This window comes from Drosophila subpulchrella, unplaced genomic scaffold (genome assembly GCF_014743375.2).
Source record: "Drosophila subpulchrella strain 33 F10 #4 breed RU33 unplaced genomic scaffold, RU_Dsub_v1.1 Primary Assembly Seq27, whole genome shotgun sequence".
Taxonomy (NCBI): domain Eukaryota; kingdom Metazoa; phylum Arthropoda; class Insecta; order Diptera; family Drosophilidae; genus Drosophila; species Drosophila subpulchrella.
Window position 1 is genome coordinate 1,264,149 of NW_023665559.1, and position 13,641 is coordinate 1,277,789.

Sequence of the window (13,641 nt, forward strand, 5' to 3'; positions counted from 1 at the left end):
AATTTTCTATAAGGAAAATAATAAAAGAAAGTGGAAGCTTTAATATCTGATTTTGAAAAAATTCTTAAATAAATAAAATTCAACCAGCTACGCTGAAACAAATAATAAAAGACCACACATAATGAATCCGCCATATCAGGCGGTGTTCAGGCCCACTGTCCGGCGAATCTGGACTGGCCCCGCTATCCAGCTGCACCAGCTGCACCGCTCTACCGCTCTCCCGCTCTCCCGCTCTCTCGCGCTCCCGCTCTCCTGCGCTGTTCCTAGCTCCCGCCATGAAGTCTCCGCTGCGCTTTGGAGCGCAGAGCGGAGCTTAGACTAAGTCAGTTCGATTTCTGGAGTGCAATTGAAATAAACCGCGGTCGTACCCCCGCCTACTTTGTTACCAGTTTAACTTCTTGTGCACTTTTATTTCCGACTAAGGGGCAAATACGCGTTCGAGTGGTTTCTCCCCTACAGCTTCATCAGCACCAGCAGCAAACCGCACCAGCAGCAAGCCATCGAAGCCCAGCGCATCAGCCCGCCGACGCCGCCAGTTTTGCCGCCGTCGCCTCCCACGCCATTCCACCAGCACCTCGACGGTACCCCGCTACCCCCCGTCGTACATTTTGCTCCAATCGAGCCGATAAGATAAGTAAAGCTTTTCGTCTTATTAATTGCCGGTCTGCAGTCAGCCACTCGAAAATATAATTCGTTTGACTTTCTGTACGATTTGTCCAAAATCCTAGTCCGATTAAATCCGACAACGGCAATTAATAAATTACTTCGCCATTTTTTCTTCGATTTTCCTTTTTCTACGTGCGGCCATATTGCCAATTTTTTCCGACTCCTTTTTTAATTGCATTTGGCCGCTCATCCATACATACATACACTTGTATAAAATCGAGAAAAAATATTCCAAGCTTGAAAAAATATTGTGCAAATATAAGCCAAGCATACAGTGAGAATTATTTAATTTCCAGTGTTCTGCCAATTCAGGCCCCCAAAACTTTTCAAAATTTTTCTCACTGTATATCCGCAGCCGCTAAAATACTTGCACATATTTTTTCGTTTTTCCAAATACAGTCCACACACAATAAATCGAAAACTTCCATAACAACACATACCCCGCCGGTAATAATTATTTAATAAATTTAAAACCGGCGAAAATTACATATATACAAATATCTACATCCATACAAATATCTACATATATACAAATATCTACATCCATACAAATATCTACATACGTATAAATATCTACATATATACACATATCTACATACAGTCACATATAATTTTTAACTCCACCATCCCGTTCCGACTAATTAAAGTTTTCCGTCGGCCATCCGGTAAAAAATAATAAAATAAAAAATTACACCAACCGACGTGAAAATTTTTTGGTCATTGTGTTTTATTTACCATCCAACTTTTTTAGTATTTTTTTCGGTATTTGGTATTTACTCCGTAAAATTTATTTTACTTAAACGCGAAAAATACCAGCACTCCACTGCATGCATAGCAGCCTCCGTCCACCAATTTTTTTGGTATATTTTTAGTATTTTTCCCTGGGAATATTAAATCAAATTAAAGCAATTAAATAATCAACCGATCGCATTCTCCGGCCAACAACTTATTGGCATAATTTGGTATTTTTTCTGCATTCAGAAGTTTAAATAAAGGCGAAATAGTACAATTACTCCACCGGGGACTATATATTAACACATAGTTGGTATTTTTCCCCCTCAATTTATCCAAACGCAAAATACCAGCAAAAATATACCAAACTTGATCCCATCCAATACATATACCAAAAGGTTTAAATAATATAGTATTACTTCTCAACGGGTGATATTCGAACTCCTTTCTCACCGTTCCTAATCCGTATCATTGGGTTTAATTCCGCAAAGTAACCAAGTCGGTACTTGCTTCCAATTTCTATTTCTCCGACCCACTACCTTTTTTGTCGACACCTCGTTCCACTGTTCCAAAAGTGGGCCAGGTTTCCTATTTATCCGACATAAATAAAGGCGAGCAGATTCTGATCCAAAACAAAAAAAAAGAAAAAAAGGTCATTTCCCTTAAATGTCCGTTGGAAGTGATAACAACAAGTTGTCTATTCCACCTGCCGTAGTCCCAGGCATATCCGTAGATCCGCCCACACCCGAACTAACCGGCAAGACCTCGTCGCCCCGAAAAAGGGCCACCCGTGCAAACGTCAAAATGGCACTAACACCTCCCCAAATCGCTCTCAACAAATTTACTGAGGTCTCAGATCGGCTGAGTGAGTTTGAATCCAGAGCAAACACTCCTTCGCCGATCCCTCCTACTCTGTCCATGCTGAACATCCGCCGCGAAGAAATACGCGCGTTATGGGACCGCATCAAGGCAGAATACGATGAATGCACCGGGTGCATAGCAGCAGCCGGAGACAGTGCAGCTGATAGCTTGCCAGTTCTCAAGGCTAAATACGGCTACTGCTATTCCGTTTATGAGAGATGTGGGGCTCAGATCGCGGATATGATAGCCCAGGCTCCCCAAGTTCAAGCTGTTCCTACCCAGAATTATATTTCCTCTGGATGTCGGCTGCCTCCGTGCGATACAGAGGTTTTCACCGGAGATTATCTGCGGTGGCCGACCTTTAGGGATCTGTTTACGGCCATTTATATAAATAATCCAAGGCTGACGCCAGTCGAAAAATTGTTTCACCTAAATGCCAAAACAAGCGGCGATGCACACACGATAGTGTCGAACTCCCCCCTTACTAACGACGGTTTTCGCTCAGCTTGGGCTAACCTAACTGAGCGTTTCGAAAACAAGCGGTTGTTAGTAAATAGCCAATTGAAAATACTTTTCAATGTGCAGTCCGTTAATCAGGAATCTGGGTCAGCTATCCGTGAACTTCAACGTACCATCCAGGGTTGCCTTACGGCTTTAGAAATGTCCGGAATTGAAACAGAAAATTGGGATTGCCTCCTAGTGTACATGTGCTCCTCCAAACTTCCTAAGCTCACGCTATCCTTGTGGGAACAGTCCCTGCACAACAAGGCAGAGATTCCGACGTGGCAGGAACTGAACGCCTTCCTTACGGAGCGTCACCGGACCTTAGAAGCCATAGACGACGTACGGCCGTCGGGCTCGAGTCAATCTCTGCCAAAAACATCCGCCCCCACTGCAGCGCCTCGAAGAATAAATTCTTACGAGACAAGGGTAGCACCCAAGCCAAAAGGATGTGACCTTTGTAAGAAGGAAAACCATCCTGTCCGCACATGTGCACGGTTCCTCCAGATGACGGTCGACGAGCGTTCGGCATACATAAAGAGGAAGCAGCTGTGTCTAAACTGCTTCGCACGAGGGCATCAGCTGCGTGATTGTGAGAGCACTCATAGTTGCTTTACGTGCCGCGGCCGCCATCACACCTTACTACATAGAGGCAACTTCTCCCAATCGCCTTCGAATCCCGCCCCAAGACCCAGATCAAGACCAAGTACACCAGTTGCCACCGCTTCCCGGTCCACGGACTCTACAGTCCAAAATTACTTCGCGACGGGGTATAGATCCGTCTTGCTGGGCACCGCCATAATTGACATATGTCACCTGGGGTCAGATTTTAAAGCTCGCGCCTTGATAGATTCAGGATCAGAGGCAACCTTTATTTCTGAGCGGCTTTTCAAACTGATTAAGTTGCCTCACCAGGTAATCCGAGCCCAAGTATCAGGCTTAAACCAGACAGTATCCGCTGAATCCAAAAAGCTCTGTCAGTTTACCATCCGTTCTCCGACCAGGCCTGGCTTGCAAATAAACACTACGGCCTATGTTCTTCCTCAATTAGCTGGAAACCTTCCATCTTGTCCGATTCCGCAACAGTTTCTACGGGATCTTCCCGAACTGTCACTAGCGGATCCAAAGTTCTACGAGAGTGCACAGATAGATATTCTGGTCGGGGCCGACATACTGCCATCCATTCTCCTAAGCGGCACCCGGCCGAATATTTGTGGCTCTCTCCTCGGGCAAGAAACCATTTTCGGGTGGATTCTAACAGGACCCGTTCCTGCTCCAAGGGAAAATCAGATTTCCGTTTTTTCCACACGAATCTCCCATACAGTTGACACGTCCCTGGATAGGCTTCTCACCAAATTTTGGGAGGTGGAGGATCTGCCAGTAAAAGTGACAAAATCTTCCGATTTGGCTTGTGAGGAAAATTTTCTCCGAACGACTACGAGAGACGATAACGGCAGGTATGTCTTAAGTCTTCCGTTTCGTGATCCTCAGAACGTAAAATCCGCCCTCGGTCACTCCAGATCCTCCGCGTTGTCGCAGTTCCTAAGAACCGAGCAACGCCTGAAGAGGGACTGTCAGCTGAAAGCCAAATACGACTCCGTGATTCAAGAGTATCTCGACCTCAATCACATGAAAGAGGTCCGTCCTACCCATAATTCTGCCAGTTATTACCTTCCGCATCATGCCGTGCTTAAGCCGGAAAGTACAACCACTAAGTTACGTGTGGTTTTCAATGCCTCCAGCCCTTCAGAGAATGGGGTCAGCTTAAATGATATCCTTCATGATGGCCCAGTCTTACAGTCCGATCTAACTATCCAGATCCTGAAATGGCGATATTTCCGATACGTCTACAGTGCCGATATCGAGAAAATGTATCGGCAGATATGGGTAGATCCGAAGCATTCCCCGTTCCAACGCATTTTATTCCGCAATAGCGAGGGGCACATTCGAGATTTCGAATTACAGACGGTAACTTTTGGAGTCAATTGCGCGCCATTCCTGGCCATTCGAGTCCTGCAACAGTTGGCAACTGACGTGCAGCTCAGCCATCCAAGAGCGAGCAATGTCATTCGAAATAATATGTATGTAGACGATGTCCTTTCGGGAGCTGACTCCGCCGAGGACGCTAAGTCCATTGTTCGCGAGCTACAAAGTGCTCTAGATTCCGCGGGGTTTCCACTGAGAAAATGGACCTCCAACAACAAAGAAATATTAGCTCATATCCAAAGCGATCATCTTCTGACAGCCGACTTCCTCGAGATCGACACTGAGAGCACAGCCAAAACTCTCGGCGTACGATGGAAGGCGACGTCCGATGAGTTCTTTTTCGTCCCACCAGATTTAGCAACGGAAATCTCCCACACGAAACGACAAGTCCTTTCCCAAATTGCCAAGCTATTTGATCCAGCAGGCTGGCTCGCTCCATTTGTTGTGTGTGCCAAAATCTTTATGCAAGAGATTTGCCTTCAGGATCTAGGCTGGGACGATAAACTTCCAATTGAGCTGTGCCAAAGATGGAACAGCTTTCTCCAGAGCTATTCGGTCCTAGACCAGGTCAGAATACCCAGATGGGTTTCCTTTCGTCCAGAGTTCCGCGTAGAGCATCACGGATTCTGTGACGCCTCGCAAAAGGCATACGGTGCTGCGATCTATGTGCGCGTAGAAGTGGGCCATAAAACGATGGTGCACTTGCTCACGGCCAAGACGCGTGTGGCGCCAGTCAAAACGGTGTCCCTTCCCAGGCTGGAGTTATGTGGGGCTCTCCTTTTGTCCGAGATGGCCGAAGCCATTCTTCCAAATATGCCGAGGCTGACCTCAAAATTCCATTGTTGGACCGATTCCACGATTGTGCTAGCATGGTTAGCAAAACCAGCGTGTCATTGGACTACGTTCGTTGCCAACAGGGTGACGAAGATCACCGAGTCCACTGAGGCGGCTAATTGGTCGCACGTTCAATCCGAACATAATCCAGCTGATTTGGCTAGTCGAGGAGTTCCCCTCCAAGAGCTGGTGGATAACCCGCTTTGGTGGCATGGACCCACTTGGCTGCAACGTCCACGCGATCATTGGCCCGGCCAGGGAACCGACCTGCCGGTGACTGAGATCGAAAAGCGTGCCGTTAAAGTCCATGTGGCGTCTATGCCGTCAGAAGATTTCCTAGATCGCTTTTCCAAGTTAGATAGAGCTTTGCGGGTCCTCGCGTATGTCCATCGATTTGTCCAACGATGTCGAAGACAATCACCGTCTTCCGGGGTCCGTCTAGAGGCCCAGGACGTTGCCGCCGCGGAAGAACTCATGACGATTTGCACTCAGCGCAGGTATTTTTCTGAAGAATACCGCTGCTTGAGTCAGAAGCGTCCTGTGCCCGCGGCGAGTTCGATTCTCTCCCTGAACCCCTTTCTAGATAAGAAAGGGGTAATCAGGGCATGCGGCCGCGTAACGGCCTCCGACAGTTTGCGGTATGATGAACGACATCCGATAATCCTGCCGTACGAATGTGCACTCTCGCGGCTTCTGGTCAAATTCACGCATCTCATTACGTTGCATGGTGGCAACCAGTTAGTGGTGCGTCTCACTCGGTCCAGATACTGGGTTCCGAGAATAAAGAACTTGGTGAAGGCAGTGGTTAACTCCTGCAAGGTCTGCGTTATCCACAAAAAGAGATTGCAAGTCCAGATGATGGGAAGTTTTCCGAAAGAGCGAGTGTCCTTTTCCCGCCCGTTCACGTACACAGGGATGGACTACGCCGGCCCGTTTGACATAAAAAATTATACCGGAAGAGCTTGTCTCATTACGAAAGGGTATGTGTTGGTTTTCGTTTGTTTTTCTACAAAGGCCATCCATCTAGAGCCTACATCCGACTTAACGACTGAAAAGTTTCTCGCCGCTTTCGCTCGTTTCGTCTCTAGAAGAGGGTGTCCTCGCCAAGTCCAATCCGACAATGGAAAGACCTTCGTCGGCGCCTCCACCGTGCTTTCCCGAGACTTCCTGCAAGCCGTTAAGGAGTCTGTGACCGATGCCTATAGTCATCAGCAGCTCACCTGGCAATTCATTCCTCCTGGGGCACCCCATATGGGAGGCCTATGGGAAGCTGGTGTCAAGAGCTTCAAGACCTTGTTTTACAAGTCCACCGCTACGCGGAAGTACACCTTTGAACAGCTGTCCACCCTCCTAGCGAGAATCGAAGCTTGTCTGAATTCCAGACCGCTATCTCCCATGTCCGAGGATCCAACTGATCTCTTAGCGTTGACACCAGGGCACTTTCTTGTTGGTGGACCTCTTCTATCCATAGTGGAACCTGAAGTAAAGGGCGAATCCAAGTCCATTCTGAACCGGTGGCAGCACTTAAAGTCTCTCCATCAACAATTCCGCACTCGATGGAAGGATGAGTACCTTAAGGAGCTCCACAAGCGCAACAAGTGGCAAGTCCCCACAGAAAATCTGCGTGTTGGCGATCTGGTCGTCGTTAAGGATGACAATTTGCCCTCAAATGAGTGGCGACTCGGAAGAATAGACTCCGTTTTTCCGGGAGCCGATGGTAATGTCCGCGTAGTCGACATTCGTACGACACGCGGCATTGTCAAACGTCCAGTGACCAAGGTGGTTCTTCTTCCAAGAGAGCCGCCCAAAACTACCTCGTAACGAGCCGCGTTTCTTATACACCCTAGTCCGTAGCCATTATCCACGTCAGTGTTAATCAGCCCTGTTTGTTTTTTTCCTTATCCACACTCTAAACAGGAAAATGGCTCCCCGTCCACGTAGCGCTCAGGCTCTGGATAGCAGACGTACTCGAGGTACTCAGTCCTACCGATGCCGAGTCTGCCGCGGAATCCATCCTCTTCGGAAGTGTCAGAGGTTCCTAAAGCTGAGCGCAGAGAAGCGGCTGCGGGCAGTGCTTATTAACAAGTACTGCGCGAACTGTCTCGCACACGAGCACTCCACTGGGAGCTGTCGTAGCGGTGACCGGTGCAGAACGTGCAACCGGGATCATCACACGCTGCTGCACATGCATGACCTTGGTTCCCGGAAAAAGTCCGGCTCCAAGCAAAAGTCCCGCTCCAAGCAACAGCCCGCTTCTCCGCAGCGTTCGCGCCGGCAAGATCCGCCAACTCGCCAAACGCCTGCTCCTCCAACGCGCTCAGCATCCTTGACACCAGCTCCGTCGCTCGCCGCACTTCTCCAGCGGCATAGCGTTAATGTCCTCCCGACTGCTGTGGTGATCGTCGAGACCGGAGAGAAGAAGTTCGACACCGCCGCACTCATCGATCCGTGCACCCCGACAAGCTCCATTGATGCATCCCTGGCCGCCGCGTTGCGTTTGCCGACAACAAACGTGGGCGACGAGAGCATATGCACGGCGACGATTCGTTCGAAGGTCGACGAGGCCATCAAGCTGGAGGTGGTCCTCAAGATCGAGCCGAACGTGCGCATCCGCACTCCCATCCGTGCGCTCAGTGAGAGCGTCGTTCAAAAATTTAAGGAGCTACCGCTCGCGGATGAGGTTTTCCACCGGCCAGCCACGATCTCATTGATCCTGGGCGCAGACGTCTACCCGAAGGTGATAAAGCCGGGCTTTCACATGATCGACGAGGGACTGCCGGTAGCCCAGAAGACGGTGTTCGGGTGGATCGTCTCCGGCGCCTGTACGCAGGTTTGAGGCGTAGGCGGCTGGCCGAAGTTCCGTCTCCGTTATTATTTTTGCAACGCTAGCGATTGCAAGGGGGGCGGAATGTTCAGGCCCACTGTCCGGCGAATCTGGACTGGCCCCGCTATCCAGCTGCACCAGCTGCACCAGCTGCACCGCTCTACCGCTCTCCCGCTCTCCCGCTCTCTCGCGCTCCCGCTCTCCTGCGCTGTTCCTAGCTCCCGCCATGAAGTCTCCGCTGCGCTTTGGAGCGCAGAGCGGAGCTTAGACTAAGTCAGTTCGATTTCTGGAGTGCAATTGAAATAAACCGCGGTCGTACCCCCGCCTACTTTGTTACCAGTTTAACTTCTTGTGCACTTTTATTTCCGACTAAGGGGCAAATACGCGTTCGAGTGGTTTCTCCCCTACAGCTTCATCAGCACCAGCAGCAAACCGCACCAGCAGCAAGCCATCGAAGCCCAGCGCATCAGCCCGCCGACGCCGCCAGTTTTGCCGCCGTCGCCTCCCACGCCATTCCACCAGCGCCTCGACGGTACCCCGCTACCCCCCGGCGTACAGGCGGTAACAAATAATGCTAAATGCAGGACATTTAATTTAAAAAAATGTAAATTTTGAATTGAGTCCATTGGGAGAGGAGATTGTGAACTGAAGATCGGCAGCTATCTCACAAAACAAAAAAGGTTGAAGATTTTCAGATAGAGATTATTGATCCCAATATTAAATGCGACACGTCTTATGAGATCATCATCGGTTAGAGAGTATAAAGGTGAGGATGAAAATATGTAAGTTGCAGAGAATCAGCTGAAATAGCTATGGGCAATATGCCAGAGGCAGTGAAAGGTTTTATTCTCCTTATCTATTTTGAGAAATAAAATAAGGGGAATGGCAAATGATGTATGTTATTAACCCATAATGGTACGGTATTATGTTTCGATGCCATAATGGCCAGACTTGACTTCGTCTCTAGTGACAAACGTCCCATTCATACTATCGAACAAGAATTGAGTGTATTGATTCAGGGAAAATTATCCATAATGGATATTTTCTCAATTAATCCTCGTGACTTACCAAATGCAATGGTAATAGTTCAAGAGTTAGAAAGTAACAACAAATTGTTTCTCAACTTCTCAGAGAAAATAAAACGAGCCAAACTCGGGTGGAAATGGACAAACACAGTTAATCCACAAACTCAAACAACAAAACAATAATTTTAGCAACCAGAGGAACAATAACAATTTACGGTTTAACAAAGACACTAATCAGATCAAAAATACTTTTTGTAATTTAAATAAAAATAAAAATAATTCCTGGAACCCGGGCAGGTTTAATCAACAAAATCAATGAAACATCTATGGGCAGCCACAAAATAAGCCAGAGCCAATGGAGACAAACGACTCTGTTCAGGTTAAGAATGGGGCCAATAACAAGGCTATAATAAATATAAAAATAACAACTTTAATCATAACAAGAAAGGAAGTTAACTTCGGCAAGTCGAAGTTTGTATACCCTTGCAGGTATAATTATTAAATTTAAAAATACAAAAAATGATATTCCCAACAGTATACGATAATATGTCAAACAAGGAAGAACGCTATAGGCGAGTACCTCGACTATCAGATACCCGTTACTTAGCTAAAGGGACCAAAGGGAAATGGAGATATGCAAGCAGCAAAGCGAGATTAAAATGCGCCAACTACCGGCGGTAGACAGATTTAAGCGTTATGGGCGTTAGAGTGGGCGTGTCGTTATTTTTGGGTCAATCGATAGGTATTGACGAGACCAATACAGTTCAGTTAAAATTTTGCATCTAGCATAAAAATTGTGGGCGCCACAGGCTTGGGCGGTTTGTGGGCGTTAGAGTGGGCGTGGCATATTTGCGTAACAAACTTGCGCTGCGCACAATGCTACGGAATCTAAATCTGAGATCCCAATTCTCTATCCTTGATAGTTTCCGAGATATTCACGTTCATACTTACGATTTTTTGAAGTTTGTGGGCGGTTTGTGGGCGTAAAAGTGAGCGTGGCAAACTTTTTTTTTAACAATCGATAGGTATTGATGAGGACAATACATTTCAGTTAAAATTTTTATTCTAGCATCAAAACTGTAGGAGCCACAGTTTTGGGCGGATTGTGGGCGTTAGAGTGGGCGTGGCACTCTACTGAAACAAACTTGCGCTGCGTAAGAAGCTCAGGAATCTGCACGCCAAATCTCAATAGCCTAGCTCTCATAGTTTCCGAGATCTCAGCGTTCATCCGGACGGACAGACAGACGGACAGGCGGACAGACGGACATGGCTAGATCGACTGGGCTAGTGATTCTGATCAAGAATATATATACTTTATGGGGTCGGAAAGCTTCCTTCTGCCTGTTACATACTTTCCTACGAATCTAGTATACCCTTTTACTCTACGAGTAACGGGTATAAAAACACTAAAGCTATATGATGTAGTCGTCCGATTTTGATAAAATTAAATTCGAAATTCAGAATTAATTAAAAAATGTTATTTCCAAGCGTTGGAGGTTATTTGTTAAAAAACACCAAAGATATAATTAAAAAAATTTTTTTTTCTCTATTATTCCTATTGAAGCTATAGGATATAGTTGTCCGATCCGGCTGGTTCCGACTTATATACTACCTGCAAAAGATATAAGACTTTTGGGAAAGTTTCAACCCGATAGCTTTAAAACTGAGAGTAGTTTGCGTAGGAACGGACGGACAGACGGTCATGGATAGATCGACTCGTCTAGTCATGCTGATCAAGAATATATATACTTTATGGGGTCGGAAACGTCTCCTTCACTGCGTTGCAAACTTCTGACTGAAATCAATATACCCTCTGCAAGGGTATAAAAAGTTGGATCAAATTAAAAGAAATGAAACCCAGTACACTCAGCAAGGACAACCCGAAAATAAAAGGGTACCAACTGGAACTGTTAATCATCCGGCTAGAAAGACGATTGAACAATATTGAGGAGGACCATTTTTCAGGCAAAAGTCAGGAGTAGGCTTACCCTACTTAATAAGAAATGATAGTAAAATAAATTAAAAGTTTAAAATACTGGGGCAATTTCGTGCTTTATTAAAACACGAATTTATAAAAATATGAATGATCTTCCAATATTTAAAAGAGTATACACAGTAAATAGATATTCAATAATTAAGTACTATCACAGTAAATAGATATTCAATAATTAAGTACTATCACATGATACCTATATTAAGTAAGCGATGTACACTTTATGAAATAAAAGGGTACTAGTTGGTTATAACCTTTTGAAAAAAATGGGAGCTTTGACTGATACAGCTATAGGAGTGAATAAATATAACAGAGAAGAAGAGAAATTTAATGATAACGGGGACACTTTAAGCCAACTTTCCATAACAGAAGAAAACACCATTCTTCCATTAAATATATATATGTATATACTTCTTATTAAAAAAATACTTTAATTAAGGGCTTAAATCAGATCTGAATCTGAAGTGGGTATTCAAAGCGAATTTAGTTTGGGATATAAAAATCCTGAACACGCCGTCGTTGAATTACCCGAAAAAGATAAAAGTTTTGGATTTCAAAATTCTGAACACGCCCTCTTGGAAATATCCGACAAAAAAAAAATAAACATAAAAATATTATCTGCAGATCAAAGAAAAGATTTGGAGAATGAAATATTGAATATTATCAATGAGGAGCATTCAAAAATAAATATGCAGATCCCTTTAAGAACGGATATTCTCGGTGAAATAAATACCGAAAATGATAGAGCTATTTACAGTAAACATTATCCTCTGAAATTAGTGGAATGCTAAAAGAAGAAATTATAAGGCCAAGTAGAAGACCTTATAGTTTCCCTGTACTAGTGGTACTAAAAAAGCGTTTCAACGAAGATGTAACTCCAAAACTCAGACTCGTAATAGATTATACAAGACTCAATGAAAATACTAAATGCAAATGAAGGAACCTTCGGTGATTTTGTCAAATCTTGAAAAAGCTAAATACTTTTCCACAACTGATTTGGAATCTGAATTTCATCAGATTCTTATGAATGAAACAGGCATTCAGAGAACCTCATTCTCAATAAACAATGGGAAATACTGATTCCTAAGAATGCCTTTCGTGTTAACAAACGCTCCTAGAATATTCCAACGAGCAATGGATATTATTTTAAGAGAACTAGTGGGTAAAACGAGTTATGTTTATATGGATGGCATTATTACATTTTTAAAGACGATTGAACAACATTTCAAAGATTTAGAATAATAAAAAATTTGGCTGAACGCAATCATGAAAATTTTGATTACAAAATCAAAGTTCTTTAAACTAGAAGCTAACTTTCTCGGTTACGTTGTTTTTCACAATGTGTTCCCGCTTCCTAAAAGTATTCGAGAGTTTAGAAGCTTTCTTGGCCTTACAAAAATTTGTGGAAAATTACGCAAAGATTGGGAAAACTTTAATAAAATATTTACTTTAAAAAAGCATCACGTAAAACTTGAATACGTAATACTTGAAAGATAATTTAATCGCACAAATAGAACTATTACAACCATTTACTCTAACAACTGATGCTTCTAAATTACATTTATTTTAACAACTTTAACTAAAACCGAACAACTATGTGCTTTTAAAAATCTGTGGACCCACTTATATGGGGTTAACAACATCGAGACCTACACTGATCATCAACCTCATTCAATGAATGAAGAGATAATATTCCTTCACTGAAAGTTGTTCAGCCAAAAATATTAATAAGCCAGGGGCAATAAGCGTTGTAGCGGATGCTTTATCAAGGATCCAAATAAACAACGTAACGGAAAGTATCGAATCGGCCTCAGATCTAAGCACTCTGCATTTGGCAGAGAGTAGTTATACCCGTAACTCGTAGAGTAAAAGGGTATACCAGATTCGTCGGAAAGTATGTAACAGGCAGAAGGCGTTTCCGACCCCGAGTCGATCTAGCCATGTCCGTCTGTCTGTCCGTCCGGATGAACGCTGAGATCTCGGAAACTATAAGAGCTAGGCTATTGAGATTTGGCATGCAGATTCCTGAGCTTCTTACGCAGCAGCGTGCCACGCCCACTCTAACGCCCACAAGCCGCCCAAAACTGTGGCTCCTACAGTTTTTATGCTAGAATAATATTTTTAACTGAAATGTATTGTTCTTATCAATACCTACCAATTGATCCAATAAAAGTTTGCCATGCCCACTCTAACGCCACAAACCGCCCAAGCCTGTACCG